This window comes from Schistocerca gregaria, chromosome 3 (genome assembly GCF_023897955.1).
Source record: "Schistocerca gregaria isolate iqSchGreg1 chromosome 3, iqSchGreg1.2, whole genome shotgun sequence".
Lineage (NCBI taxonomy): Eukaryota > Metazoa > Arthropoda > Insecta > Orthoptera > Acrididae > Schistocerca > Schistocerca gregaria.
In genome coordinates this window covers 163,719,774-163,735,366 of record NC_064922.1, presented here as the reverse complement: position 1 = coordinate 163,735,366, position 15,593 = coordinate 163,719,774, and positions in this window count along the sequence as shown.

Below are 15,593 nucleotides of genomic sequence, written 5' to 3'. Positions count from 1 at the left end.
AAACACTTTCTGTTATTTGGGATCCATTTTAGAAATCGAGGGAAAATCGGAGTCAGAAATCAATAAACGAATTAGTAGCGGGCGGAGGGTCATTGGGATACTTAACCCAGTCTTATGGAGTAGGAATATAATGAGCAAAACTAAAAAAATTAATATACAAATCCATATTAGAGAGTGTGGTTCTGTATGGAACGGAGACCTGGACAATTAACATAAAGCACATAAAAGAATTACAAGCTCTAGAGATGGAATTTTGGAGAAGATCGGCAAGAATCTCCAGGATAGAAAAAATAAGGAACACCGAAGTAATAAGGAGAATGGAAATAAAAGAAAGAATATATGACGTAATGGACAGGAAGAAATTACAGCGGTACGGGCGTGTACGACGAATGGAGAAAACCAGAATACCAAAATTGATACTGGAGTGGGAACCGGAGGGGAGAAGAAGAAGAGGACGACCTATGACCACCTGGATCAAAAATGTGCAGCACACAATGAGGAGAATGGGCGCAGAGGAAGAGGGCTCACAAGATCGAAACACGTGGAGGAAAATTTTGAGAATATAGTTTAAGAACGTTTATTGTTTGTATTGTAATGTCCAAGTAAATTATTATGTTGGAGATAAGCCTCTGTAATGAGGAAAAGCTCAAATAATAATAATAATAAATAAATAACTCCGTAACATTGAACAATCTCCAAAAGTGTAAACATGTTTCAAGGTATAATGTGGACAAATTACCTAGGAACAAATTGAACTTTAAAAGCGTTGCCATTAATCAAATCTCGTCAGCGCAGTATTCAATAGTCTGCTGAATACATTATTGTCTACAACGCATCAGTAATTCGCAAGTGAAATCAAATTTTGCAGCAAACATTTGTCGGTAAGTATGTTTTTAAATTGGGACTATTGAAAACTAACACATGTTTCCATTTTCAGTACCCGTAAATTGCTAAGCCATTAAAGAAACTCGTTTCGTTTGCAAGTATAAAACGTTCCATGGCAAGAGACCTTCAGTTTCAAGGTATATGATGGTGAACGACCTCTAAAAGATTGCATAATTGTCCACATTATATACAGTGTGATCAGAAACAGTTCGAAAAACTTGTAAGGCTGTTGCAGAGGAGGCTGTGCTGAGAAATAATTGTTAAGAAAAAATTTCGAAACGTTTTGCAATTTCCGATTTAATTAGCTTTGAAGTTAGCCAATCAGATCGTTTCGAGAGCAAATTCAAGCACCTGAAGGCGCTAAAATGCGGTAATATACCGGCTTATGCGGGTTCGTTAGTTATCACTTGTAATGCACACGAAGAACAGGTTTGGTGACACTGTATTTGGGTGACTGCTTAAATTTGCACGCGTAACGACGTTATCGGCTAACTTCAGTAATCGAAAACGGCACGGCATCGAATTTTTTCTTAACATTTACTTGCCCCCTGCAACACTCTTACGAGTTTTACAGACTAGATCGGACCTCCCTGCATAAATTATTCTAAAAATATGTAGTATTTTACTCCCATAAGATTCTGTAAATGGAGAAATAACAAGATTTTTCAAATAGCTTTAATATACTCGTATTATGAAGCACATAAATATTTAATAGGAGAAATAGTTACCAATTCTGTACAAAACGCAGACTTATGTCTAATAGCAACAAAAACTGCAAAACATGTTGGAAACTGCTTATCGGACTTTAGTGAGAGTTCTTACATGTGAATCTAAAATCAGTCACTAGAATCAAGTGGAGACCAAATAACTTCCTATGTTCATAAGTACATTATCCTCTAGGTACAGCAATAATAATAATAATAATAATAATAATAATAATAAAACTCCGCCAAAGCCGGTCCCAAGCCCGGTTGCAAAAGAAGGAGGGGGAGGAGTAACACCTCGTTAAAAAACCTTGGTTCACCTGGCCCGGGTGATAGGACCTTGTGAGGGCCCCTTGTCAGGGTACGATGAAGACCTCAACGGCAGTGAGGACGGAGATAAAGATCATCGGTACGGCGGAACTGGCGGAAGAGGCTAGCTTTACGGAGAAGATAAAGCATATCCAAAGTCCAGACACGTCTGTGTGGCAACCACCGGTACTCTGGCCAGCGTCTGTTCACCATGTGAGGTGCGGCTGAACACCATGCTCCAGGAACTCACAATCCCTGGTTCTAACCACCCAGCATAGCTGTAACTGAATTACAAGCAGTATGATTCGTACAAGTAAAATTAATATTACCCCAGGTGGACAATCCACTCGCCCTGTGGCGACAACCAAGCTATCGGATTCTGGGGAGCTTGGGCTAGTACGACAGAGAGACTCGGAGTTCTCTGGTAAACTTCCACGAAAGTCGCATACATTTATTGGCACTTTCAACATCCAAACACTAATAGAAACTGGCAAGTTACATAATCTGATGACAGAACTCAAACAGAAAATTCAAATCCTTGCTCTCCAAGAGACTAGATTCACCGATTCAGAAACAATAGACTACAATAACTACCGTATCTTTAAAAGTAAAACAGGCAAGAAAATATGCAAAGGAGCTGCAGTATTTGGCATGGCCTTTATTGTGAATAAGGACATCCTTGATTCTGTTATAGGTGTGAATCAAATCAGTAACAGACTAATGACCATGCGAGTCAAGCACACCTACAAAACATATACATTTATTAATGTTCATGCACCCACCAACATTGATAACAAAAAAGAACCCGAGAAGAAAGAAAAATTTTGGGAAAAACTTGAAAATGAAATGTCCAGAATTCCAAAGGAGGACGTATAAATTCTCCTCGGTGATTTTAACGCACAAATCGGCAAAGAAAAGAAATATAAAAAAACAGTCGGCAACTACCCTGCAGACAAATTCATGAATAAGAATGGCATGAGGCTCATCGAGCTGTGCCAGCAAAACAACCTAAAAATCATGTCAACATCATTTAGAAAGGACCCTAAGAAACAAAAAACGTGGCGATCCCCTATCCTTCAGCTAGGGGAATTTCAAATAGACCATGTTGCGATTTCCTATGATTTCCAAAAAGAAATACATGACGTTCAAATCCGCAGAGGGGCAAATATAGATTCTGATCACTATCTTACCAGAGTGAAAATTAAATTCACTCCAAAAAGGAAAGGAGGAAAAAAAACTCCACTAATTCCCAAATTTGATCTGGAAAAATCGAAGAATCAAAAATTACAGAAGTATGGGAAAAGCAACCTGCAAACAATTGGAGAGATTTCCAAACGAAAATTGTACAGAAAGCAAGAGAACTGACCCCATTAAAGAAAAAATCCAAACACCCATGGTGGAATTCAGATTGTGATAATGCAATAGAAGAGAGACGACGTGCCTTCCTAAATTACAATTGTGACAAATCAGAAACCACACAACAGACATTTTTCGAAGTGAGAAAGCAAACAGCTAAAATACTTAGGCAAACTAAAAAAAAAATATCTTCATGAACAACTAAACTCAATAGAAGAAGACTTCAGGAACCACAACACACAAGATTTTTACAAAATGTTCGCAAATCAAGTCAAAGGATACAATCCACGAAACCTCTGTTTCAGGAAAGAAAATGGAAAATTAGCATTAACTAACAAAGAAAATTGCCAAGAACTAGCTAAATACTTTTCACAACTTCTAAACTGCCCACAACCGAAAACAAGATTCCCCAGATTACAACCAGAATGCACGAATGAAAGTTCACTAGCGCCAACTCAGGAAGAAATATATAGCCACATTAAGAAGCTCAAAAATAATAAGTCATCAGGAGAGGATGGAATTGTAGCTGAACTACTGGAGAACCTTGGCCCAAACTCCCTAAAAGAGATCACCCAAATCATCACAGAAATCTGGCAGACAGAAAATATTCCAGAGGATTGGAAGTGTGCACTAATTCATCCACTGCACAAAAACGGAGACAGAGCAGACGTAAACAACTACAGAGGCATCTCACTTTTACCTGTGACTTACAAAATTTTATCCGCGTGTCTACTAAAGAGGACACAAGAACAACTAGAACATACAATTTCAGACTACCAAGCAGGCATTCGACCTAACAGATCATGCCCTGAACAGATCTTTAACCTTAAAGCTATTTTAAAAATAAAGCAATCCGGTCTAAACCAATAGTGTGCACATTCGTTGATTTTAAAAAAGCATATGACTCTATAGACAGACAGTCTCTATTTAATATTCTCGAAGAACGTGGACTAGACACCAAAACCCGAAAATTAATCTAACAAACACTGACAGAAACCAAATCAAAAATTAAATTCATAGACGAAATCTCGGAACCATTCTTAATTGAAACAGGAGTAAGACAAGGAGATGGGATCTCGCCACTATTATTCAACATAGTTTTAGACAAAGTAATGGAAGAATGGAAAAATCGAACTAAGGAAACAAAACTTCTGGAAACCAATTGAACTAGGAAGAGGTAAAGGAAAATTGAACATCCCATATTTAGCGTTTGCAGATGACCTAGCAATTATAACTGACAGTGAAGAAACTGCAATAAAACAAATTGAGATCCTTAAAGAATGTGCAGAGAAGGTTGGCCTGCAAATCTCCTTTGAGAAGACTGAGTTTATGTGCTCCAAATTAGATATTCCGAAACTGGAAACAAATGTTGGTGAAATCAACTGAGTCAAACACTTTAAGTATCTCGGCGAAGTTATTGAACCAACAGGACTCGAGAAAATAGCACAAAACAACCGAGTACAGAAATTCAAGAAAGCATTCGGACTTCTTCAAAGCATATATAACAAAAAATGCCTGTCAAAAGGATCTAAAATCAGACACTACAACACAGTTATCAAACCTACAGTCACATATGCAAGTGAACCGTTCTCACTGAATAGAAAACTAGATTTACAAGATATTAAGAAAATAGAGAGAAAAATTATTAGGAAAATTCTGTGACCACGATACACACAAGATGGATACAGACTGCAAACCATCGAAACAACTGAAAAACTATCAAATATCGAAAGTGACATCAGAAAGAGACGAATGAAATTTAATGGACACCTACACAGATTACCTGGAAACAGGTTAACTAAACGTCTATTGGACTATGTGACATCACTTAAAGCAACAATACCCTGGGTAACTGAAGTTAAGAAGGATTTGACAAAAGCAAAAATTGACATAACAGACGCATCAGACAGGGATACATTCAGAAGAAAAGTTGACAAGTGGAAGTTTACTTCAGAGACGGCACCAAAACCATACCGACCAAAGTGGACTGAAGAAAGAAAGAAGGCTTTTGGGGAGAAAATGAAGAAATATTGGCAAAACAAGAAGAACCTAAAGAAATATTGCTAAATCAACTGCTTATCGTTCTCCTATGGGGACATTCGCTAATAATAATAACAATATTATTATTATTATTATTATTATTATTATTATTATTATTATTATTATTATTATTATATTATAAGTAATTACATTGTGGCTAACGATTGATGACATGCTACTCCCTTGTCGCACCATGACCACACATTTCTTCTGTCCATACTATCGGCTATGCGATTGCTTTTCGTGTCCTAATACAGATATGAGCTGCTTGTAAGTAATTGGAAGCGGTGAATTGAACTGTTGGCAGTTAGATGAACAGTGTTCGTATCACGGTATCACTCCTAAAAATGACTAGCTACAGGCTTTCAATGACTGACTTTGGAGTTGTGAGAAGTTTAACCTTGTCGCACGGACATAGGCAAGGCCGGCACCATTCACTCAAACTAATTTCACCTGTGTGAGAGTGCAAAGAATTAATGTGGGCCGGATAGTGAAAGTTGGTTGCGTAAGTTTGTCTCGGGCGCTGCACATAACAAAGAGCCCGTCGGCTGTAGCCACCGCTGTGTGTTGATTTCGCGCGACGCAACGAAGTGCCAAGGCACTAACGAATGTAAGATTTCATACTAATTTTTAGTATTTTAACTATTTTTGGGTGGACTACTAAGGAGGAGGAGTTGAAGAAGAAGAAGAAGAAGAAGAAGGAAACAGCGTAGAAATAACGGAAGAGGATGTGAAAGCAGCACTGGCTAATGAAATTAAATAAAGTTCCAGGACCAGACAATATATGAATGCAACTTCTGAAGTATGGAGGAAATCTAGTGACAAGACGTTTTGGGAAAACAGAGGCGAGACGAGATCCACCTATTGAGTAGAGTTTGTGATACAGGTTATTATGGGTATGATTGTAATTTTTTCTTGGTAACCGAGGATAGTGTACTGAAGAACATTACTTCAGTATTTACTTCATTTTCAGGCTAATAATTTATAGCTATTAGAGGAGTATCTTTTTCAGTTTGGCAGGGGCAGGCCATTAATGCTCATTTTCCCTCTGGGCAGCAGGTCAGGTGGTGAAGTGTACACACGTGCACACAAAATGGCGTATATACAGCAACGCAGTATCTACTACATACGCTCTTGACTCATGGACTATTTGGCTGATATCAGTCTCCTAGAAAGCCGTAATTATCTGAAATTAATGGAAATTATGGATTATCGGCTGACATCGGCCTCGTCTGATACCCAGCGTCTTGGGAACAACACTCTATCACTTATTAGAGAAGAATATGTCTAACGTTTTATACAGTATCCTTTATTCCTCTGTAGTGACTAACTAGCAATATCTATCTGACGTCCACCTTCTTAAACTGTCGATCTACATCTTGCATACTTTTTGCTCATCAAGTCGTTAATATTGTCTTTAACACTGATGTACTTACTTTCAACTACGTCGGTTTTAGAAGAGGTAGTATCACGTGAGACACATCGTTTTGACTGGTACAGAGATGGAGCATACTTTGTATCTTGCACCAGCGCATGGTAAATAGTCTTCGATATTTTTATGGCAGGTGTAATCCACTTAGTGGTGTGGTTACAACAATGCGGAAAACATCAGGCAGGAAATTATGTGACTTGTTTGTGGGAAGACTACTAGATGCAGTGCCAAAGCAACTAATACGCTGGAGTGGGTACATATTGAGGTACCAATGATCACAATATCTGCAATGATACCCTTAAAACTGTATACCTCCGAGGTATATAAAAAAGGAAGAGGTTGTGCGCAAATTGTAGAGAAATAAGTGTTATCCCAGCAATGGCTACACTTTTCTCCGATATTTTGAGTAAGGAAATGGTGATGGATGTTTCGGCTTTGAGTGAAGAGCAAAGTAGTTTTAGATAACGAGCATTATGTCGTGGCACCATTCACTTCGTCTGGCAGTTATTCTATAAAAATACATGTGAAATTTGTAGAGATGCAGAAACCTTGTGTCAGTGTCCGTGGAATGAAATTGTGGGAATCACTGAGAATGTCAGAAACCATGCATTAACCAGGTTAAACAGATGTACAAGAACGCAAATTAATGATTACAATGGGAAGCAAGGTTACCCAAAGTATTTTCTTTGATCAGGGCCTAAAACAAGGCTGTGTAATGCCACCTATTGTGTTTAACATTATCTGGAACAGGCGCTGAATGGTTGGTACAGAAAGTAGTCATAGGAATAAAGATGAGTGACCATACTCTTGACAGTACATGTGATAGAGATGTTAGTTCCAAAATGCCAATGGGGAAGAGACCTGCTAAACGTTTGCATGGGAAAATATGGAAGAATTAATGAAAGGATATTATACAGTGTGGCGGACAACGTACACTGAGGTGAGAAAAGTCATGAGATAGTGACACATAGGCCCATACCGATGGCGGCATTATCGGGTACGCTGGTTACAAAAGGGTAGTGCATTGGGATGCTGTCATTAGTTCTCAGGTGATTCATGTAAAAAGGTTTCCGACCTGATTACCACGCACGAAGGGAATTAACACACTCTGAAAGCGGAGTGGTAGTAGGAGCCAGATGCAGGGGACATTACATTTCGAAAATTGTCAGGGGACTCAATATTCTGATATCCACACTGTAAAAAGTTTGCCTAGAGGGCCAAATTTCAGGCGGTACCTCTCACCACGGATAACGCAGTGGCCGACAACTTTCACCTAACGACCGAGGGCAGCGGCGCTTGCGTAGAGTTGAAAGTGTTAATAGACAAGTAACACTTCGTGAAATAACCGCAGAAATCAATGTGGGATGTACGACGAACATATTCGTTACGACAGTGTGGCGAAATTTGTGTTTAATGGGCTACTGTAGTAGACGACAGACGCGGGTGCCTTCGCTAACAACACGACATCACATGCAGCATCTCTCCTGGGCTCTTGCCCATATCTGTTGGACCCCAGAGGACTCGAAAACGTGGCCTGGTGAGACGAGTACCGCCTTCAGTTGGTAAGAGCTGATGGTAGGGCTCCAGGGTGGTGCAGACCCCACCAAGCCACAGACCCCAGCTGTCAACAAGAAACTGTGAAAGCTGGTGGTTGCTCCAAAATGGTGTGGGCTGTGTTTGTGTGGAATGGGCTGGGCCCTCCGGTCCAACTAAACGATCCGGAACGGTAAATTGTTATGTTTGGCTTCTTGGAGACCATTTGGAACAGTTCATGGACTTCATGAGACAGTATTATGTCAGTGGACCACAACTGTTCGTTATTCATTTGAAGAACACTGTGGATAATTCGGCCGAATGGTTAGGTGGCCCGGATCGCTCGACGTTAATCCCATAGAACATTTCTGGGATATAACTAAGAGGTCAGTATGTGGACAATGAAGTGGATACATATTAAGGTTGTAACGCCCCCTTAGAAATATTAATGAATTACTTTGCTTGTAAACCTCTTACATTATTTGATTTTCAAACAGCTGAGCAGAACTAAACGTACTCAGACATTTCGCTCTATACCTAATCCGACCAACACTAAACTGACACACAATATTTTTAGCGCAACGCAATCTGACTTTCAATAATCCCTTCATGAATCACTTACCTCACAAAAATCTTCGTCACTCGAACTACTGCAATACTGCGAGCGCCACTACTGCCAGCTAAATAAAAGATTCTAACTACTGAAGGCTCTAACTACTGAGAGGCATAGTTAGCAAATGAAAGATTTTGATAGAGAACAAACAATGTATTTACCTTAATAGTGTTCAAAAGTCATAATATCTATATCAGTTCATGATATCCAGTATTGCAAATTTACTCTTTCTGGCGGACACACGTCCAGATCGTCCGCTCTTAAAATTCTGCCACCTCTCTCCCCACATCCACCACTGCTGGCGGCTCACCTCCAACTGCGCAACGCTACGCGCTGTTAACAGTCAACTGTCCAACACTACAATAGCGACTATTCCAACAATGCCACCCAGCCACAGACTGCACACAGCACAGCCAGCACAGACCGCTACGTGCCGTTACCAATATAAAAATCTAAACAGCCTACTTACAAGGTACCAACGAGCACAATATATGCACTGATATCCCTAACGCCTTGTGTATCTCCGACAGATATATGAAAAAAGATGATAAAAACGTGTGCACAAATTATACATTTATGTTATGCCAGTAAGAACTACACTATTCTGTGGTATTTTGCGTAAGGAAATAAAGAAGGACTTTCGGTTTTAAGTGAAGAGCAAAGCGGTTTTAAACAACGGAGACAGTATGGCTCAGTGTTTCTACAGGGGCCAGCCAGATACTTGTTGAATCCCTCACATGTCGAGTTGCTACACTACTCCCCGCAAAATGAAGTCCGACACGATATTACAAGGTCTCCCATGGCTTTTGTTACCTCGCTACAGTTGTATATGGAGCTGAGATGTGGCATCAAACAAAGAAAGTTAGGGAGCAAATTAAAAGACTTGTTAAGGACTGTGTAATAGGATGTCTCGAGCTGACGAGGCATGATTGGGTAGGAAATGTGGTATGGTGGTGAATGGAGGTACCGCACTCCAAAACGAAACGCGTTGCAGAATAGAGAGGCTGTAGTGGTACGGTGTAAAGACATTGCTTTTCCCGAAAGTCGATAATATTTTTTTATTTTGTGCATTACCTTGTCATAGTATGTATATGTCACTTATTTCAACTATTCTTTATTTGTTAATACGTCACATTGTTTCTTCATTCATTTTCCTACTGTTTTATATTTTATATTGTACGAAAATGAATGTTCTGGTTCTACATGGTTTGTAAATCTTTGGTTAGGCTCGGTGAAGTATTGTGTCAGAGAGAGAGCGAACGACTATCGATAGAGGGTGTGCGAGTTGTTGTGGTATCGTGGTCGGTTCGCAGGTGTAAAACGTTGCAAATTTCGGCGTGAAAGACGGCGATACGCGGAGGAATAATTAATTACCGTGCGTCCGCTGTGTTAATAGGAGATTGTGCGTTATTAAGTGAACAGTAAAACCTGAAAAGTATATCGAGCGTTTGCGGTGACGATTTTACAAACTGTGTGAACTTGTGACAATTAGCCTTGAACCAGACACTATTGTCGTGTGGAGACACTAACTGTTAGAATTGCGTGAAAGTGGACCAAACCAAAATGTTAAGTAAAAGAGCAGTGCTTTGATTTGATCAAGAAACATTTATTATATCGTCCAAACTGTCTTAAAGACGACGACGTAATTGAACTGATGTTTAACGGACTGTTATAGTGAAAAACACATGTGACTGTTTTCCTGTGGTACTGTTTTAATAATAAAACGTTGCGCGCGAAACGACAAGACACACACTGGAACTATTATTATCGCGCCAGTGCTGCCAGCTGATTCGACTACAGCGGAGACGTGAACCACCGCCGTAACTGGAATATTAATGAAACAGGAGGATCCATCATTATCTTCGCTCCACGAACCAGGATTTACTTGACACATCGTTCGCGAGGACCACCGCTAAAGTCATCGCACTGCCTGCAGCAACAGTTAAGACATTAAAAGAAAATTGTTTCGCACTCCCTCATTTCAAAATTGAAGTCAATTACAGTTAAATTAGCTATTTTAAAAATACTGTCACAATGTATTAGTTTTGTTTAGTCCCAATAAATATTCTTTCCATTATTTCGTCTTGTTGACAGTGTTGAAACCCCTCCAAATTAAAGTTCAATTATTAATTTCCTTTCAAAATTCTTTTCAGACATTTTGCTGCTGATTATAATTTTATTTTAATGTTTGTTTGTAACTTATTTTGGAGGGAGTACATATTTTAATTTTGTGTAGTAAAATTAGCTACCATAGAATTACGTATATTACCAGCTGATGCTGGCCGCCATTACTGCTTGAAAACTGCACCTATGCCTGTCAGCTTCAAAAGAAAATTACGTATTTCGTGGCCATATAGCAGATGCGCTATGTCTATTTAGGCCCCTACAATAATTTGTTTTTACTTTTGAAGGTTTACTCGAATTATATTAACTTTAATTGTTCATTTGGCTCCCGTTAAAGTAATTTATCGCATCTATATAATAATTGTACTGAATTACCAAATTTATTTTTTTTCCTTTCATGACTATCTGAGGTAATCAGATTCCTTGTATAGGTCATGTTTTATTATTTAAAAGTTTTTTTTTCGTAGTAGTGAACCAGTTTCATTACAACGGGCATGTAAAGAAAATGCCTAACCATAGATGGCGATAGTTATGTTAAACTGGGAGCCACCCAGAAAAAGAGGCGACAAAGGCCAGAGCTAAGAAGGGGAAAAATAGATATAGGAAGGAATGGAAGACAAAGATCTAAGATTGGTTGGCTGGAACGAAAGAGGCCTGTGCAGATAGAAAATGGCAAACTCCTACGGGAAAACGATGACGAAGGAGAAAAGAGTATTTTAAAAGATGACTCCACAGAGCACCACAGGATTTTAATGAAACAACGAGTGCAGCCCACGATGCATCCAGGATGTCTCCGTCAGGGTGAGGTGATCCCTCCGGCTGCCGGCTGGTGCGGTGCGGCGGCAGCAGAGAATGCCAGCACGCCGTTATTGGGAGGTCAGTCGCTCCAGAGAGGCCAGCGGTGGCAGCAACAGGGGGTGGGGGTGGAGTAGGCGGGGGGTGAGGGCCCGGAGGGGTGGAGGGTCAAGAGCATAATATCTGCGGCCGCGGCTGTCCGTCCGTTATTGCAGTCGCTCACTGCAGCCCCAAACGGAGCTCCGCAAATAGTTTGCTGCAACTTGGGCCTCCGGCCAAGACTGACAGGAAATCTCGCATTTGTTCTATCGAGTGGCGTCCTGTAACAATGTCACCGAGCACTCGTGGCCGGGACTGCGAACACGGAAAGCTCTACTTACTGGCACTATATTTGGTACGGCGAGTTAGTTAAAAAGTGTGTACGAAGTATGCGCAGAACGATGAGGTGGTTTGGGTGAGGCAGCGCCAAAAACTGAGCTATAGTAGTCAACTGAGGCGGCGAAGGAGCAAGTGGAATGTCGTCGAATTCAGTAGGAGTGGTTCCCGCAAGAAGTCACGTGAAGTGGAAATTTCGCAGCAAATGCAAGACAGTGTCTTGCTGTTTCGTTCAAAAACACCCAAACGCAAGCGTGCTCGAATCTTTATACCAAGCGAAAAGCCGGTGAGGTTTCACGTAGTAAGTATAAAGTCATACCGATAACACACACACTCACTCACTTCACTCCTCCTGAACAGGTCATGAAGGCCCGAAGGTACCGACCGGCCGCCGTGTCATCCTCAGACCACAGGCATCACTGGATGCGGATATAGAGGGGCATGTGGTCAGCACAGCGCTCTCCAGGCCGTATGTCAGTTTCCAAGACCGGAGCCGCTACTTCTCAATCAAGTAGCTCCTCAGTTTGCCTCACAAGAGCTGAGTGCACCCCTCTTGCCAACAGTGTTCGGCGGACCGGATGAGCACCCATCCAAGTGCTAACCTAGACCGACAACGCTTAACTTCGGTGATCTGACGGGAACCGGTGTTACCACTGAGGCAAGGCTGTTGCGACCCATAATACACGGACGAGAAACAAAATCGCAACATCAGAATATAATTAATCTGGAGTAATAAAATTTTGGGAATTCATTTGTACAGGTAACACACTTACGTGATTAACATTGCAGCACCACAGGTTAATGTAAACGCTAGAAAAGCCATAATAAACCTGAAATGCTGGTACATTAATAACCAGTGTGACCGCCAGAATGTTGACTGCAAGCATGTAAATGCGCATGCATTGTGTTGCACAGGTGCCGGGTGTCAATTTGTGGAATGGAGTTCCATGCCTGTTGCACTAGGTACAGGGTGGTCGATTAATGCTGTTTATAAATGACGCTGGAGTCGTTCGATGCTGTCCCACAACGGCTCAACTGGAGACAGATCTGATGATCGAACAGGCCTAGGGAATATATCGAGACTCTGTAGAGTACGTTGTGGTATGTGGACGAGCAGTAAGCTGGAAAACACCGCCTGAGTGCAGTTCATGATTGGCAGCACAACACGTCGAATCACCAGATTTACATCCAAATTATCAGCCAGAGTACTTGAGATAATCACGAGAGTGCTCCTGTTGTCATACGAAATCGCACACCAGGCCATGATTCCATTGTGTCTAGCACACAGATAGGTTGTTCGGAGGCTCTCAGCTCGCCTCCTAACCAACACAGGGACACCAATGGCACCGGGGCGGAACCTGCTTTCATCAGAAAAAAGAGCAGACCTTGAAGGTGCCCTCCAATGAGCTCTCGCTTGGGACCACTGAAGACACAAATAGTGAGGGTTTGGGGTCAGTGGAATACACGCTACAGGGCGTCTGTCTCGGAGCTCTCCTTGAAGTAACGGATTAGTAACAGTCTGTTGTGTCACCGTGATACCAACTGCTGCTCAAATTGCTGCTGCAGATGCAGTACGATGTGCCAGAGTCATATGCCGGATACAACGGTCTTACCACCAGGTGGCCGCGAGGGATTAGCCGAGCGGTGTATGGCACTGCAGTCATGGACTGTGCGGCTGGTCATGGCGGAGGTTCGAGTCCTCCCTCGGGCATGGGTGTGTGTTTTTGTTCTTAGGATACTTTAGACTGAGTAGTGTGTAAGCTTAGGGAATGATGACCTCAGCAGTTGAGTCCCATAAGATTTCACACCCATATGAACATTTCTTTTTTTTTTTTACCTCAAGGTGAGCATCGCTGTCAGCAGTCATGTACAGTGGCCACATTCCTGCTAAGTCTTTCTGCAGTATCGCAGAAGTAACATCCAGCTTCTCGCAGCCCTATTACACGACTTCATTCAAACTCAGTGAGGAGTTGATAATGGAGCCTTTGTCGCCTTAAAGGCATTCTTCATTAACACCAACTCACCACATCCAGTCTCAAAGGTAATTAACGCTCACGACCCTTACACCGTGTATTTAAAACAAACCTGCTTTGCATCCCCATTGTGGCGCTACTAGCGCACTCTTAGGTGACCGGTGTGAAAAATGAACATACCTGCCGACTTCCGTTTATGTCGCACAACTTCTTCTTGGTGTTGCGAATTTTTTTCGCCAGTGTATGTAACACACATGCCTTAAGGCAGTGTTTCTAAATGTTAGCTACCTGCATGGTTTACATTGTCAAACTACGTAAACTTAATTCTTGGCACAATTATTTACTATTTAGTAACTTCTACATCATCATGCCGTACTCACAAGAATCATGACTATTTTGCTGTTAGAGTCTGCCGTAGTTGAAACCATGGAGATTGACTATGACACCAATCCTGTCCTCAACTTCTTGTGTTATTTAAACTGGTGTTATTATTGTTATTATTTTAAAATGCTTCTACAGCTTCGATATGGTCAAGAGACGCCATAATACAAACGCAGTGCAGCCTCTGTTCTAATAATTATGTGACTTCAATTTGCAACTACTTTCAGTTACAAATACGTCTTATGGCAGGCGTATCCCTGCCTAATAAGAAAGGAAATTCAACCATGCAGCTTATGATCGATACCTATCCATACAGTATTGTTTCGTGATCTTATTATCTCTTACTTTACCACTCATAAATCACTAACAGAGATTGACGTCCTCATGTTCATACACGGATTTGGATGTCTTATTATATGATAGTATACAAGACATCTTGGAATATTTTGTTTAGGATGACATTTCGAACAGCACAGTCTTCAAAGAAGGTAGATAACTTGCGGACAAAATTTACTCTGGCTGATAGTTAATGATTGATATCTAAGTTTTCCGCTTATACGAAGGATACTCGCAAACAGCCATGTTGGAAGAGGTAGTGTAGTACTTCGTAACCCAAATGGGTAAAAGAGATTACTGCTAGTATTATTTCGCTTAAAAAGACCTAACACAAATATACAGGGTGGTCCATCTGAAGTTTCGGGTGAGATTATCTCTAAAACTATAAAACTATACATTGCGTAAAAATAGTGGGTAAGACAAGTGTGTAAGCTCGATGAGGGACATCAAATGATACTACAGATGACCTCCATCCCCCGCCCCCTTGGGTGTGGCGTTGGGCAACTTTTAAATCTTAAATGGAAACATCAATTTTTTATTGCAGATTCGGATTCTCCATAAAAAAGTAATAAAGTTTTGTATGAAACATTTTTAAACCATTGAGAGATGGCGCTGAAATAGAGAAAAAATAAAATTGGGGAAGAACTGATTTATTTAGAATTATCCGAGAAAGACACATGAAATCGATAAAAAATGTGCACCAATTCTTACATTACGCCAAATTAAGATATTTTTGT